General features: G+C 38.4%; 1 protein-coding gene across 6 annotated transcripts in view; it reads left to right on the forward strand.

Annotated features, from left to right (window-relative positions):
* NRG4 (neuregulin 4) overlaps positions 1 to 12,862 on the forward strand; it is a 101,177-nt gene that overhangs the window by 5,809 nt on the left and 82,506 nt on the right. For all 6 annotated transcript variants that reach the window (XM_081549681.1, XM_081549683.1, XM_081549687.1 and 3 more), the window contains one exon: positions 6,556 to 6,664. The gene's annotated coding sequence lies outside the window, so the exon portion shown is untranslated. The remainder of the gene's footprint in view (positions 1 to 6,555; positions 6,665 to 12,862) is intronic.

Genomic DNA, 12,862 nt, shown 5'->3' on the forward strand with positions numbered 1-12,862 from the left:
CACAACGTATTAAAAAGCAGAGACATCACTTTGCCGACAAAGGTCCGGATAGTCCACACTATGTTTTTTCCAGTAGTCATGTACAGATGTGAGAATTGGACCACAAAGAAAGCTGAATGCTGAAGGATTAATGCCTTCTAACTGTGGTGCTGGAGAGTCTGGGAGAGTGTGGTGCTGGGACTCTTGAGAGTCCCTTGGATAGCAAGGAGATCAAACCAGTCAATCCTAAAGGAAATTAACCCTGAATATTCATTGGAAGGACTGAAGCTGAAGCTCCAATACTTTGGCCACCTGATGCGAAGAGCCAACTCACTGGAAAAGGCCCTGATGCTAGGAAAGTTTGAGGGCAAGAGAAGGAAGCAACAGAGAATGAGATGGTTGGATGGTATCAATGGACATGAGTTTGAGCAAACTCGGGCAGGTAGTGAAGGACAGGGAAGCCTGGCATGCTGCTGTTCATGGGGTTGCAAAGAGTTGGACATGGCTTAGGGACTGAAGAACAAACAACAACAATGTAAGCTTCAAATTAGCACATTTTAATTATTGATCCTTTAATAAATATTATATTCTACAGAGACGTTAAATCAGAGAACTCCCAATTATATAGCTGGCCTGCAATAAACCTAAACTCAGCTCTACGGATATTTTTCCAAATAAATTCATAAAAATTCAGGGTAATGCAAGGCTTCAGGTGCAGTTCATGCCTGCAATCCCTTTGGTCCACATCCCTGTATTTAAATAGTAGATTCTTTTCCAGTGATAGTACAGAGACTGTAAGGTGAAGAAACAGCTTGATTACTTCAGCGTTTTCATTCCATGTGATGACTTAAGAGTTTTCATTTGTCTTTAACATTTAAGAGTGAAACAAAGTGTAAACTTTGAGGTATAATCTTTTTGGCTTGTAAGTACAAATTTTAGTTAATATATGAAATTATCCTTTTGAATAATTGAATTAAAAATATATTTAACTCTGAAATTTATTCTTTTAAAATTATTGTTTACTCCAAAACTGAAGAAGAAATCAAGAGAATAGGAAATATAATGTTATTATTTAGTACTTCCACAAAACAATATATTGGTTTAAGTTTTTCCTTTTTTCAAAACATTAATTCCATTGCTTTTTTATTTTTTGTACTATAATATTTATTTTATATTGACGTATAAGTGGAGTTGAGTGAAAGAATTTTCACTGTCTGTTTCATTCCTGGCTATTATTATTTGTTTCATTTCATGGTCATTACTGAAAATAATTTTGTCACACAGAGAAGAGTATGTTTTAAACAAATATCCCTCTGGGAATTATATTCTGAGAATACCACTGGACTCAAATGATCACAAAATGAATGACGTTCAAATTATGTTCAAGTTACGTGTGGTATTATATTCTGAGAATACCACTGGACTCAAATGATCACAAAATGAATGATGTTCAAATTATGTGTTTTATTATGTGTTTTTTTTTTATTATGTGTTTAATATCTGGAATTTTGCATGTACTTTATGAGGAAACCATTTTGGGGGTACTGTTTGTATGGCAAATGAAATATCAGTCATTATATATATATTTTAAAACATAAAAATAATTGAGTGTTCTAATTCTAGTATATTTAGGCTATTTTAAAATCTAGCAAATACATGTCCATGTGTTTATCAGTTCAGTTCAGTTCATTTGCTCAGTTGTGTCCGACTCTTTGCAACCCCATGAACCGTAGCACGCCAGGCCTCCCTGTCCATCACCAACTCCCGGCGTTTACCAAACTCATGTCCATTGAGTCGGTGATGCCATCCAGCCATCTCAGTTGTGTCCGACTCTTTGCAAGCCCATGAACCGTAGCACGCCAGGCCTCCCTGTCCACCACCAACTTCCGGCGTTTACCAAACTCATGTCCATTGAGTCGGTGATGCCATCCAGCCATCTCATCTGTCGTCCCCTTCTCCTGCCCCCAATCCTTCCCAGCATCAGGGTCTTTTCCAGTGAGTCAGCTCTTCACATCAGTATTGGAGTTTCAGCTTCAACATCAGTCCTTCCAATGAACACCCAGGACTGATCTCCTTTAGGATGGACTGGTTGGGTCTCCTTGCAGTCCAAGGGACTCTCAAGAGTCTTCTCCAACACCACAGTTCAAAAGCACCAATTCTTCGGCACTCAGCATTCTTCACAGTCCATCTCTCACATCCATACATGACTACTGGAAAAACCATACCCTTGACTAGATGGACCTTTGTTGGCAAAGTAGTGTCTCTGCTTTTTAATATGCTGTCTAGGTTGGTCATATGGAGAAGGCAATGGCATCCCACTCCAGTACTCTTGCCTGGAAAATCCCATTGATGGAGGAGCCTGGTAGGCTGCAGTCCCTGGGATCGCTAAGAGTCGGACACGACTGAGCGACTTCGCTTTCACTTTTCCCTTTCATGCACTGGAGAAGGAAATGGCAACCCACTCCAGTATTCTTGCCTGGAGAATCCTAGGGACGGCGGAGCCTGGTGGGCTGCCGTCTATGGGGTCGCAGAGAGTCGGACATGACTGAAGCGACTTAGCGGCAGCAGCAGCAGCAGCAGCAGGTTGGTCATAACTTTCCTTCCAAGGAGTAAGCGTCTTTTAATTTCATGGCTGCAATCACCATCTGCAGTGATTTTGGAGCCCCCAAAAATAAAGTCAGCCACTGTTTCCCCATCTATTTCCAGTAGACTCCTAATGATTACTGACATTTATTAAATGCTTACAATGTGTCAGACATCATTCTGTGAGCTTTATTTGTATTAATTTTTTCATAATAGTCCTATTGGCAAAGTGTAGTTGTTATCTCATTTTACAGATGAGAAAACTGAGACACAGTGAGATTTAGTAATTTGCTCAAGATCACCCAAATAGTAAGTGGAGGAATCCAAAATTCAAACCTGGACAGTCTGATTCAGAGACCTCTCGTTCAACCCTGCTGCATCACATATATATGCAAAATTGTGCCTCAGTTAGTTTGAGGAATCATGATGTAGTGGGAAAAGCATTCTAGGTTCCAGAGTTTCACCTCCAGTTCATTCTTTTTTTCTTTGATTTTATTTATTTGTTTATTTTTGGCTGCGCTGGATCTTCATTGCTGCAAACAGCCTTTCTCTATTTGCGGTGTGTGGGCTTCTCATTGTGGTGGCTTCTTCTGCTGCAGAGCATGGGGCTCTAGGGTGTGGGCTCTGTAGTCGTGGCCCACAGTGGACTTAGTTGCTTCGTGGCATGTGGAATCTTCCCGGACCAGGGATTGAACCCATGTCCACTGCATTGGCATGCAGATTCTTAACACTGGGCCACCAGGGAAGTTCCCTCCAGTTCATTCTTAACTTTGAAAAAGGCATTTAAATGAATGTCTCTGATTTGGAGAGGATTGAACTTAATATATCTAGAAATTCTTGCAATGTCTTTCTAGCTCTAAATTTTTGTGATTCTATGATTATTTTTATGTAAAGAAGAAAATTTGATTTTTCACTTATCCATCAGACTAAAAATGAACCAGAAAAAAAAACTAGCATGATTAAATTTGAAGGTAGACAAAATTTTGATATTTTGTTGCAAAAATTAGCTATTATTAAGCCTTTCATGTTCATTATTTTTGTGACCTCAGAGAGACCATAAACTTCTTTTTTTAATTAAAATATAGTTGATTCAGAAAATTGTGTTAGTTTGTATATACAGCATAGTGGGTATTTTTGCAAATTATATCCTGTTATAGGTTATTATAAAATTGTTAAAATATTCCATTGTTATTATTATATTGGGTATTTTGATATTGGGTCTAATTCCCTGTGTTATGTAGTAAATCCTTATTTATCTATTTTATGTATAGTAGTTTGTATCCGTTAATCTCATACTCTTAGTTTATCCCTTATCCTCTCCCTCTCCCCTTTGGTAACCATGAGTTTGTTTTCTATGTCTGTGAGTTGTTTTCTGTTTTGTATACAGATTCATTTGTATCATTTTTCAGGTTCCACATATAAGTGATACCATGTAGCATTTGTCTTTCTCTGACTTCTTTTACTAAGCATAATATTCTCAAGGTCCACCCATGTTGCTGCAAATGGCAATATTTGTGTTCTTTTTTTTATATGGCATTGTATACATGGCACACATATATATTCCACAACTTATTAATCCATTCATCTGTTGATAGACATTTAGGTTGCTTCCATGTCTTGGCTATTATAAATAGTGCTTCTATGAACATTGAGGTACATGTATCTTTTCAAATTAGAGTTTTTGGTTTTTGTTACTAGTTTCCCAGGTGGCCCTACTGGTAAAGAATCCACCTGCCAATCCAGGAGAGACGTAAGCAATGCAGGTTTGATCCCTGGGTCCAGAAGATCCTCTGAGGGAGGGCATGGCAATCCACTCCAGTATTCTTGCCTGGAGAATCCCATGGACAGAGGAGCCTGGTGGGCTACAGTTCATGGGGTCACAAAGAGTTGGACATGCCTGAGCATCTTTCACTTTCACCTTTTTCATACCAAGGAGGGAAATTGCCAGATCATAAGGTCGATCTGTTTTTAGGGATTTTTTTTTTAAGGCCATACGGTTTTCCATAGTGGTTGTGCCAGTTTACATTCCCATCAATATTGTATGAGTGTTTCCAGTTTTCCATACCCTCTCTAGCATTTATTATTTGTAGACTTTTTGATGATAGCCATTCCATGAATGTGAAGTGACACCTTATTGTGGCTTTGATTTGTATTTCTCTAGCATTGTTGAGCATCTTTTCATGTGCCTATTGGCCATCTGTATGTCTTCTTTGGAAAAATGTCTGTTTAGGTCTTTTGCTCATTTTTTGTTTGGATTGTCTGTTTTTTTGATATTGAGTTGTATGAGCTATTTGTATATTTTGAATATTAACTCCTTGTCAGTTGCACAATTTGCAAATATTTTCTCCCCTTCCATAGGGTATCTTTTCATGTTGTGGATGATTTCCTTTGCTGTGCGAAAGTTTTTAAGTTTGATTAGGTCCCATTTGTTTATTTTTGCTTTTATTTCTTTGTCTTGGGAGATTGATCTAAGAATATATTGCTACAGTTTATGTCAAAGAATGTTTTGCTTATGTTTCCTTCTAGGAGTTTTATGGTGTCATGTCTTACATTTAGGTCTATAAAGCATTTTGAGTTTATTTTTGTATATGGTGTGAGAGAGAGTGTTCTCATTTAATTGTTTTAATGTAGCTATAAGCTTTCCCAGCACCACTTGTTGAAGAGGCTGTCTTTTCTCCATTGTATATTCTTGCCTTTTTTGTTGAAGGTATTTATTCAGTGTAGGTTAGTGGGTTTATTTCTGGACCCTCTATTCTGTTCCATTGATCTATGTGTCTCTTTTTTTGTGCCAATATTATGCTGTTTTGATTGCTATAGCCTTCCAGTATAGTCTAAAATCTGGGAGGGATATACTTCCAGTTTTTGTTCTTTTTTTCCACAGGATTGCTTTGGCAGTTCTGAATCTTTGTGGTTCCTTATAAATTTCAGGGTTATTTGTTCTGGTTCTGTGAAAAATTTCATGGATATTTTGATAGGCATTAAATTTGTAGATTGCTTTGGGTAATATGGCTGTTTTAACAATATTAATTCTTCTAAGAGCACAGAATATCTTTCCATTTCTTTGAACCATCTTTAATTTCTTTTATCAGTGTTTTATAGTTTTCAGCATGTGGGTCTAGAAATACCATAAAAGTTCTGAGGGATTAATTATGCATTCTGAGAACTGGCTTGATATAAAAATTTATATTATATATGCCACTTCTATATACTTAAGGTGTTCTGAGTCTTGATCTTCTTAGTGCCATATGAAATAAAGCTCTTTGGAAAAATGAACTTTTAAAGTGGGAGATAGATCATATTGTATATCACCTTCCCCCCTCCTTTCTCATGAAGGTTACCACTTTATTGAAATGATCATCCTTGTTAACCCTCTGTCCATAATATTGCATGTAAATTTTTCTCTAGGTGGAGACATAACGTAAAAAGTGATTTTTATAGAAAAGGAAATAAAATTCCTTGAAAGAAAGTGAAAGTGTTGGTCGCTCAGTGGTGTCTGACTCTTTGTGACTCTATGGACTGTAGTCCACCAGGCTCCTCTGTCCATGGAATCCCCCAGGCAAGAATACTGTAGTGGATTGCCATTTCCTTCCAGGGGATTTTCCTGACCCAGGGATCGAACCCAGGTCTTCCACAGTGTGGGCAGATTCTTTACCATCTGAGCCACCAGGGAAGCCTTGCCATCCTCTAAAGTCTCTGAAAGGGTTTTCTTTCTCCCACCCAATAATATTTTAATAAAATTCTGTGTCCTTCTTAATCCAAATTCTAGCCTTGTATTTAGAAGTATTAACAATAAATAGTTTTCCTGGGGCTTAAAAAAGGGGAAGACAGGAGAAATTAAGCATATTAAAGTTTCTGTTACTTATTGTGACGTTCTCTGAAGGTATACCTGAAGAAATGAAAAAGCTTATGAAATGTGTAAACAGATGCTATTTTCCTTCTCTCCGTGTGTTACTAAAATTGCTGTATAAAATATTTTGTTTTTATTTATGGTAGCTACAATTTCTATCAAAGCAGAAGAAATAGAAGTGAACTATAAAGTGAGAGCTGGTTTCCTCTCTACTCTGCAATCTAGGAGAAAAACTTTCTCCCAAGGACAAATCAGGTAAGTAATTGTTAATTCATTGTAATGTTTTGGGGCCAATATGTGGAGCCATAATTTGTCAACTATAGCCATAGATTATTGGTTTAGTTCAACTAAGAGACAATAGGAATAGATTCCATAATATGGAGGATTCTTTAACTTTTAATTTACAGAAGCTTGGATCTCAATTCTAATGTTGGAAAAACCTGTATGTATAGAACCATGTTCATGTATGTGTTAACTATTCATAAAACATTAAAACAGCAAACTTCTATGCTGGTTAAGCCCAAGTCTAGTCTTAGTAATTTAAAAATAATATGAATATAATTAAAGAAGGTTAAGAAGGTCTTGGAGAGCAAGAATCTTGAAAACAGTTCAAGTTGTTGAGTTTAGAAGAATGAAGGCTAAGGGATGATATTGCTTTTCAAGTAGATGAGAAGCTGAGAATGGTCTCAGTCTTTTTCCCATCTCCATAGAGGAAAAACAGCAGGAGAAATATAGATAAGAAAAGTCAAAGCTTTTGAAATTAAGGATGTTTAAGATTAGAATGATTGACCTTGGGAAGCTGTAGAATCCTTTTTCTGGAAGGTCTTCTAAGTAGTCTGATCATCTGCCAAGAACAGTTTATATATCCATCATAAGGCCTTCTAATTTTATGTTGTTATGGTTTTATTTTGACAAACATATGGTGATATGTGTCTAAGGCAGAAGCTGACATGATATATTTCTAATGACAGAATATATAAACTAGTAGGACTTGACTTTAGGAGTATTATGGAAACGTGTAGTTATTTTATGAGCACAGGTGTAGTCATGTGTTTTATTCAGTTTGTTCCATTGTTGACCGTGTGATCATCATTAACATGTTTAAGTTTTCTGGTTCATATAATACTCTTCAAATACATATGTTAATATTAATAGAAGTTGAATTGTGACTCTTAATGAATGATCTCTATCAAGTCTGGAGAGAAGGATGAGAGGATAAATTTAAAGAGTTTGTTCAGATAGGATTGTTGAGGACAGCTCTGTGAAATGTGAGACAAGGTGAAGATTTCAAAGGGGAGTGGACCACAGTGTGATAATCTGAAGATGGCATTTGTTCCTCATTTCTTCCTATTGATTCAAAGAGCAGAAAGTAAAGACTAAATAAGTTATATTGGAAACTTATAAGGTCATAAGGTACCTTGTGACCTTAGAGGGAACCAGATTTTTTTTTAAAAAAGTAAATTGCAGAGAAGTGAAAAATAGTTTTGGATAAAAGAGTTTTTCCTCAAATAAATGGATTCTCTAGTAGTTGGTGGATAGGGCAAGATGGTAAATAATGACAGAAGTGGAAGAATTGGGTGTGAAATGAACATGGTTGGGGGAGTTTGAGAGATGTGCCTGGCAGTCAGAGGCAAAAGGGAAAAAAGAATTCTGCTGTTGTAGGTGAGTAAATAAAACAGAAATAAAAGAAGTACTTGAGTAGTAAAGTAGACACAGGTTAAAGGAAAATCAGGGCCATTAGGATAATGATTATGAGCAGGGATGTATTAAAGATGACCAGTTATGTATACTAAGGAAAATGGAAGGGAATAGTAATTACTCCAGGTCTGAGAAGGGCACATGCATGTGAAAAGTAACCAGGATGACTGACGCCTTATTTCAGGAAAAGTTTTCTGAGACAGTGTTCAAAGACTTAATTCTGTTTGGATATTGACTGTAGAGTTTCTAGGCTCTAGTGACACTGACATAGGAAACCTCTAGGAAGACCAGGATCATATGGAGAGGTCAGGGGATTGGAGGTGCTATGATATTTATCTGCTTCACATCCCTGTATAGAGTTGTAGCCTTTTGTAGGAGACATACATAATTCAAGACTATTCCTGGCAGCAAAGAATGGAAAGTTTGCCATTGCCTTGTGGCAGTAGCTTAAAAGAGTTTATAAATCACTCACCAGCCAGTTTTGAAGCTGTGATTCTTAATGAATTATTAATTGGACGGAATTTTGCATTATTTCATATTGTGCATATAAAGTGAATCTTAATTATCAAGTCATTTTATGTGTGCATAAAATGCAACCATGTACCGTTAGATTTTCCAGTTAACACTTATTGAGTTCTTCTTACATTTCAAGCACCTTATATGTATAAATTAGTTTTATATTCAGACAACTCTTTGAAGTAGGCACTATTATTTTGTCCCTACTACCTCAAACCTCACTTATGGATGAGGGAACTTGGCACAAAGATTTTTGCTCAATTCTGTGGCAGAATGTTCTACTGTGGTAGAATATTCTAATTAAGAGAACTAGAATTTGCACTCTGGCCTTCTGGCTGTGGACCCATGCTCATAACCCCTGTACCACACTACCTTTTTGTATATAAAATTTTTTATTTGAAAGTTGAAAGTCTGTTAGTCATGTCCAACCCTTTGTGACCCCATGGACTGTACAGTCCCTGGAACCCTCCAGCCAGAGTACTGTATTGGGTATCCTTTCCCTTCTCCAGGGGATCTTCCCAACCCAGGGGTCAAACCCAGGTCTCCTGCATTGCCTGCGAATTCTTTACCAGCTGAGCCATAAGAGACGCCCAGTAATACTGTATTGGGTAGCCTATCCCTTCTCCAGGGGATCTTCCCAACCCAGGGGTCAAACCCAGGTCTCCTGCATTGCCCGCGAATTCTTTACCAGCTGAGCCATAAGAGATGCCCAATAATACTGTATTGGGTAGCCTATCCCTTCTCCAGGGGATCTTCCCAACCCAGGAATTGTACAGGGATCTCCTGCATTGCAGGCAGATTCTTAACCAACTGAGCTATCAGAGAAGCACAGTTTGAAAGTTACTTGGAAACTATTTTGCTTTGAACATTGTGACAAGTATATTTATAGGTGGCACAATTTACATCAAAGAAAGTGGCATTTGTGAGCTGCTACATGGAATGAAAATTGATTTATTGCTTCTGCCAACATACTCAGTGCTACTGTTATCCAGAAAACCAGATTGGATGGTATAACCTTAGTGAGTTTACCAGGGTCTAACTCTCAGTCTTGTGGTCTTAAGAAAGCTGGTCTGGACAGTAAGTATCCCAGAGAGGATTAGTCTGACGACCTCATCAGCTTAAGATGTAGAGCCAGAATGCAAATTAATTTAAATATAATGAGGTGAAACTGTTATAAAAACCAGTTGTAACAGTATGATCAGTGTATTTTCTTCCAGGTGGTGCATATAGATGGGAAACCAAATTACAAAAGGTTTCTTGGTGAACAACAGGCATCATGAATATTTTGAATATTTCTTGTTTTTTTTTTTAATAATATTTATCTATTTCAAAAATTCCTCAAGGATTTCATCAATAATAGCTGCTATTGGCATGTACTGTCAGTCCTTAACTTATAAATAGCCTCTAGCCCTGTGCCCTCCACCAGGGGCTCTGCTGCCATAGAAACAGTTGTTAATAAACATGGGTATTTTAGAGAAACTGTGGGTTCAGAATTGAAGAAAGGGAAGAGTCTGTTGAAAGCAGTTACTAAGGGTGTTAATTTCAGGGACAGACTCCTAACTAGGCTGCATTTGCCTGAGTAGAGCTCTCTTTACCTAAAATGTATTTCTATAGCACTGCCTGAGGGGCTTCCCCTCACTTCTGTTGTTCAAATTTCACCAAATAGAGATTGCTTTTTATTTTTCAAACATTCTCTTAAAACTATACATGTCTGTGTATGGTAGATATTCTTAGTGATCTCCCTTCTATCCATTCCTTATTGCTTACCTTCATTTTGTTAGGGGCAGCAGTGTTCCCAGCTCCTAGCAAAAAACCTTGAATAGTTGAAGCCAGTCATGACAGTCCCATTCTCCTTTGCCAGTGATCGTAAAGGGAAGACTGCTGAGCTCAGGGATTGCCTTTACTTTCCTGATAAAGAGAACAGAGGTGGCTGGTGCTCTCTTCTTTCCCCCTCCTTTGTGCCTTAAATGCAGACATGAAGCCTGGAGATACAGCAGCCATCTTGTAGCCATGGGGTGACAGGTATGAGAGTGAAAAGATGATTTTAACAAGCTGAGGACCATGGAGAAGAAGGCTGGACAGAGTCTGGGACGTTGTTGAATAGCTCTTCCAGTCTTGGACTGCCTACCTCCAGACTTATTATGGAGAAAATTAAAGAGAGGAAAGTTGTAACTCTTGTTACATGGTCATAGAGCATTTGATTAACCTATACCTGCTGTCCCATGGAAGGCTGACTGTGCAAACTGAGACTGTAGGAGAAATGAAAGGAAAAATTTGGAATAATGTGCATATTGGTTACTTCTTGTGGCTTTTCAGTAGGATCCTACACAAGGGAGTGAACTCAAATTAGTGCTTCTCAGCATGAAAGCAGAGAGGCTAGAAGAATACAGCTTTGCTATGGAGGTAATCTGCCTTTAGCTTGTACTGTAAATTGACAGAGTATTGTAGTTTGAAATTTGGGATTGAGGGTAGTATCTTCTTACCTAAGATTTGTCATTAGAATTGCTTTGACTTTTATGATGGTTCAGAGGTCGGCAGCTAAGAGATGAGAGTCTCTAAGCCTAAAGATTATTTCTAGAAACTTCTAGAAACAATTTTTTGGTTGTGATTACTCACACAAGGACTTCCCTGGTGGCTCAGACAGTAGTGCGTCTGCCTACAATGCAGGTGACCCGGGTTCGATCCCTGGGTTGGGAAGATCACCTGGAGAAGGAAATGGCAACCCACTCCAGGATTCTTGCCTGGAAAATCCCATGGACAGAAGAGCCTGGTAGGCCACAGTCCATGGGGTCGCAAAGAGTCGGACATGACTTAGCGACTTCACTTTCACTTTCACCCACATGAGGAATTGATCTGAAGCAATTAGACCAGAAGCTTGATATGTTTTTGAGGGAACTGTAGTACAATGCTGACAATTAGTTGTGATTGTCTTTACCTTCCAAACAATCCTCATCCTTTTCTCCCTACGTCAAGCCAGGATGAAGTAGGCTACAAAAGTTGTAAATCCCCTGGAAAGGTAATCCACTTCAAAACCTACCTTAGATATGGCTGCGGAGGACAATGACAAAGCAGATCCTCCTGAGACTTAAAGTAGGCACTGTCAGATTGACTGACTGAGGGATTTATTGCCTGCAGAGGAATCTGTGATTTCTGTCCAATAAATATGATATGGATTGTTGATTGTGGGTGACTGTGTACTTCTTATTATCTCCCTTTCTCAATGGAATTTTTATTGAGGTCACTTTGTTCTTTCTTTTTCGTCCTTGTATATATGTGAGGGGAGTTGTTTAGAGACAGCTTCTCTTTTAGCAATACAAATGGTCAGATAAGATTTGTTGTATTTGGTCTTCATAGAGCAGACAGAAAATCAACCAGAGATCCTGCATCATGCAATGACTGGATGACAGAGTGGGGCTGTCTTCCTGGAAGAGAGGATGAGTATGTTGTGTTTAACACACGTGTAAGAAGTGTGTGTTTGTGCATATTGAGTTGAGGACTGCAAACACTGTTGGCTGTCCAATCCATATTCATTTCTTACATCTATTGTAAAAATTAGAAAAGTTAAATATTTGATTTTACAGTCTTCCCTATTGCTACAATAGTCCTGTAATACAATTGTAGCCCATAAACCTGCTGAGGGACTTCACTGATAAAAGAATAAGACAGGGCTGGAGTTAATGCTTGGAGCTGCAGTGACCATCTTGAAATCATTAGGCAACAAACTTGAATGGAAAAAGTAAACTCACTCAGGCCTGCTCTTGCCTTCTGAGATGGCCCACACTCTTGCCTGTGGAGTGCGTTTCTCTCTAAATAAATCCATTTCTTACCTTAAAAAAAAGTAGACACACTCAGGATGGTAGAACAAAAATATTGAAGATATTGATGGCATCATTGATTAGTGAACCACCCTTCAGTTCAGTTCAGTTGCTCAGTCGTGTCTGACTCTTTGCAACCTCATGAATCGCAGCACGCCAGGCCTCCCTGTCCATTACCAACTCCCGGAGTTTACCCAAACTCATGTCCATCGAGTCGGTGATGCCATCCAGCCATCTCATCCTCTGTCGTCCCCTTCTCCTCCTGCCCCCAATCCTTCCCAGCATCAGGGTCTTTTCAAATGAGTCAACTCTTCGCATCTGGTGGCCAAAGTATTGGAGTTTCAGCTTCAACATCAGTCCTTCCAATGAACACCCAGGCTTGATCTCCTTTAAGATGGACTGGTTGGATCTCCTTGCAGTCCAA

This window comes from Giraffa tippelskirchi, chromosome 12 (genome assembly GCF_054371585.1).
Source record: "Giraffa tippelskirchi isolate mGirTip1 chromosome 12, T2T-mGirTip1v1.2.pri, whole genome shotgun sequence".
NCBI lineage: Eukaryota > Metazoa > Chordata > Mammalia > Artiodactyla > Giraffidae > Giraffa > Giraffa tippelskirchi.